Source organism: Dermacentor andersoni, chromosome 10 (genome assembly GCF_023375885.2).
Source record: "Dermacentor andersoni chromosome 10, qqDerAnde1_hic_scaffold, whole genome shotgun sequence".
Classification (NCBI taxonomy): Eukaryota; Metazoa; Arthropoda; class Arachnida; order Ixodida; family Ixodidae; genus Dermacentor; species Dermacentor andersoni.
Genome location: NC_092823.1, coordinates 14,697,584 through 14,701,930, shown reverse-complemented (window position 1 = coordinate 14,701,930; position 4,347 = coordinate 14,697,584). Strand labels below are relative to the sequence as shown.

The 4,347-nt window shown below is 45.1% G+C and overlaps 1 pseudogene; it reads right to left on the bottom strand.

The window, feature by feature from the left end:
* Positions 1–3,720: 3,720 nt before the first annotated feature.
* LOC126519396 (U2 spliceosomal RNA) lies at positions 3,721–3,923 on the bottom strand (annotated as a pseudogene).
* Between the last annotated feature and the right edge of the window lie 424 nt (positions 3,924–4,347).

The following is a 4,347-nucleotide window of genomic DNA, read 5'->3' as shown; positions in this document are numbered from 1 at the left end:
ATAACTTTATAGAGCGTCTCAAGAAAAACAACTTGTTTGGAGCTTCACACGTAAGAGGAGCGGCTGCTGAGTGCGAGGCGGTTTTCCTTTTTTTTTTCTCCCGATAATAGTACTCATCTGCCACTTCTCTCACCACGATATGATTTTTTTTTTGGGGGGGGGTTCACCCTTGATCCTCAAGTCAACGGACTGTCCAGTAATGATGCCATTTACAAAAATCCAAAACAACAGAGGCCCGCACCTGCTCAACTCAATTTAAGGAAGGGCTGTTCAAAAGCTGATCGAAACCATCCAGTTTGGGAAAACCTATTTTATGCAGTAGCCTTTTTTTTAATTGTGAGAGACGTGAAATTCACACCAAGAAATGAACGTCCGTTTGTTACCCTTTTGTTACCGCGGCTTCGAAATCGTGCGTAATACCAATGTAATTGTGTCCTGGTTGGTCGTTTGTCGGCCCTTTGTGTTCTTCAAGAAAATCAACTACAAGTTTATAAATTACGTGCGCGAAATTTTCCTCCAAGTGCACCAATATGCCACCACCAAAATACCTAAAGAAGAGAGAATGCGTCCGGGGCCTTGGGATTTCGAAAATGCCGTGCTCTGAAATTTTCACATCCGCCATTGGAAAGATAATTATTATCCGTCGTAAAAAAAAGAAATCAGATTTGAAATTATCATTGAAAGTGGCCACGTTTTTAGGGGCATTTCTTGGTGAAATAATTTCAGTTCAGTTCGTTGGTTCAATTGCATTTGTCGGCTCCTTGCAGCTTGTTTGGATTTCATCTTTTCCAGTATTCTCAGTACTCTCATTGTAGTACGAATTGCCGGCAGATTTTTTAGCTGTTTTGAGTTATACATTCCTGAATGATGTTTTTCTTTTCCTCAAAGCTAGCCATAGAACAAGTGCTTTCTATAAAATCATTACAATAAGAATCCAGCATATCGGTTCATCTTCGGCGCGATTAAAGTTCGGGAACTGGCGATTTTTAATGCCGTGATCATGAAGGTTAACACCAGATATACCAGGGGGGACGTAACGCAAGGCGTGATTTTTCAGCATACCAGTCACGATATCTAATCGAATCTAAGATTGAAATGGCGTTCTGAATTATTTCGGTTCCAGATAGAACAAACAGAAACAAAAAAAAAGGATGTGATTCATTGCCATTCAAATCTGAAGACCGCGTGGAGAAAGTGTTCCGGTTTACATTCGGCAAATCAAAATGAACGGCTAAAATTAATCTATCGTCTGGTTTCATGCGCGAGATCACGTAAAAGGCAGCCATTCTTCTTTACATGGTTTCTCTCTTTTGCTCTGTCATTTGCGCACGCAAATTTCTTCGTACGGGAATTTTATGAAGCGAAGACGGCTGCAGACCATTTTCTTTGTTTAGTTCATGTTCGTAGGCGCAAATTACAAACCTAATATTTGGAGGAACATTTCCACTACTCTAGAGGGGCATGAACTGTAGACAGTGCACGCTTTCTCATTTCTCCAATCGCTCGCAAACACATTGCATTGCTAGTGTACAGTGGCAATACAAAGTGACGTTTCACCATGCACGTCGAAGTACATTACCAGTACCGCGCCAGCGTCGACCGGCCGGCGAAGCGACGAGCTCAGCAGCGCATGCGCAAGGCCCGACACCACCCCAACCGAGCTTCCCTGCTTATCGGAGAGAACAAGTGCGCGTGAACCCGGGCGCGTCTGAGTATCTGGATTAAAAAGAAAAGGTGTCCGAGATATTGACAAAGACAAGTGGTCCCGGTCGCTCTGAATCTTGTCTTATTATAGAAAACGTGGGATGGCGGCGCTTCCTCGAGGGTCAAAAAGTACAATTGTCGAACTAGCGCTCCCGGTGGCAAGTGGAGTACATCCTTCTTCTTGGCACGGTTTGCAATTGACTGCTTGAATGTGCCGAACACGCGTCGCGGGTCGCGTATAGAGCCAACCGTTGGCAAGTACGCGTCTAGCGTAGCAGCAGAACCGATCGCGGTTGCGATTACCCATCGTTGGCAGCGAAAAAGAAAAACACCCACACGCAGTTTGTAGCAATAACCGTACAAATCAATGTGGTTTTAAGTATAGCTGCACTGGTCACAGTAGAAGGGCACCGAAACTTTCTCATGACGCACACCGATGTAGTCCACAAAGAACAAAGCGCACAAAATAGATATCATACAGCCGCACCGCATTATTTCGTGTTTTCACTATTTCATTACTTTCGTGTGCATGCGCGCTAGGGCCACGCAGGCCAGGAGTAAAAGGCAAGAAAAAAAAATATGGTACGCAATCCTAAGCTTTGACTTGACTGCTGTGGCACTCGCATTTATGTTCTTTACCTTAGGCGAACGCAATGCGCAAACTGAACTGGAATTTCCAATAATGGAAATTCCTATTTGGCGATTTGGTTGTATGTTGGGCTAATATTTGCGTTTTTCGCCCGAGCAAGCGCTTCACTGCACTACGCTTTGCCCCCTCAACGCGGATTCGCTGTCCTGCAGGCGTGTTCTGCGTTAGGCCGAACCTGCAGGAAAAAAGCCTGGGCGCCGCCATCTTGTTGAGAGCGGCGCCGGGGACACAATCGCGCCTAGCTCATTGAGTTTTCCCCCAAAACTGAAAAAAATGTGACTTGCTTAAACGAGAAAGATGCCACGAGTGCCCCAACAAAAAGCTTTAAGGATTACCGAAGGGTAATTGAGGGTGACGCAACGGGCTCTGGAGAGAAGGATGATGGGTGTAGCGTCACGGGGGGATCGGAATAGAGCAGATTGGGGGGTGTGAGAACAAACGCTAGTTAATGCCACCAAAGTTTAAACCAAGAAAAACAAATGGGCATGCGCAGGGCATGCAATCTGGGGGGACGATAACCGATGGTCATTAATGGTCACAGACTGAGTTGCAAGAGGAGGGAAGCGTAGCAGGGGGTGGCAGAAAGTTAGGAGGGCAGATTAGATTAGGGACTACATGGCGACAATCAGCACGTGACCTGGGTTCTTGGAGGATCATGGGAGATGCCTTTGCCCTGCAGTGGGCGTAGCCAGGATGATGATGATGATGTTGATGATGAAAAGGAAGCAACAGGTCTTTGTAACATACAGGTTAGAAAGATGAGGCACCTTTGAACCCTTGAATATATTTCGCCACCCTTGGGCATACGACAAGTTTGTTTTGGAGGCGCTCGGTCCCACTGCTGCGAAAATGTGCACACAAAGGCTGCACAGTAGTTGCCAGAAATCGACCACTCTATTTTTCTTTCATAGGGAATCTTTCTTCCACTTGGGCAGCGGATTTCGGCAGGGCGAGCTTGCGTGGGCACGGTGGTTTACAGATCCAAGCGATAGTGAACTCCAAAATCCAGTGTTGGCTTTGAGTGGGATTCATATTGATCGCAAACCCCACGGCTAATCTTACCCCCATCCCCCCAAGTGGCTCTTTACAGGAGACAATCGTTCAGAGACATCGGATAAATAGGAATTCTGGTTCTTTCTTTTGCTTTCATTTATGTTTCTCGAAGCCCGTAACTAGAAATTTGCTGGAGCGGCTGTCCCATTTGCGACGCAACAAGTGCGACGCTACACACAGATGGAGTGGCAGTTTAATTACTCTCGTGGTCCGCGAACCGGTATCGTTGCGCATAGTATAGGAATGGTGCGTGTCAAGTCAGTGCTCGCTTCGAGCTTGTGCTCTTCATTTTGATTGAATGAAGTCTCACCTAAGTGAGCGGGAATAATCCCGGAGGTAGTGCAATACCGGGCCGACCTGCGGCGGAGGTGAAGCAGGCTTCAAGCACTCCGCCAACTTCCAAAAATAGGTTTAATATCGTGGGTCCATATAGAACCCGTATCAGATATTAAGCTGATGAGAACAGATACTACACAAAGGGAATTTATTGAACAAAATCGTACTGAGCAACAGGAGTAATGAACCACTGAGTGTACATGTACCTTATACATTTTCTAGTTCACACAAGTGCAGGCACAAGTGTGGGGTGGTTACGAGAACAAGCGTGTTGTTTTAGGTACGCCACTATATACAATTCCTATACAGTTTTATACTACTTTATACAATTTCTATACAACTATTTCTATACAACTCTATACAATTCCTATACAGTTCTATACAACTTTATACAATTTCTATACAGATCCTCTATACAAATTTTTGATACAAACTTTTATATGAGAATTTACAAGCACATTCAGCATATTTAACCAACAGTCTATAGCAATTAGGAGTATCCACCCCTAATAGGGGACAATCGGGTAGTGAAGCGTGCCATTTTTTACATAAAAGAATCGAGTGTGCCATCTTCGGAGGAAGGCTTCCTCTCCGTTGAGTTCCAA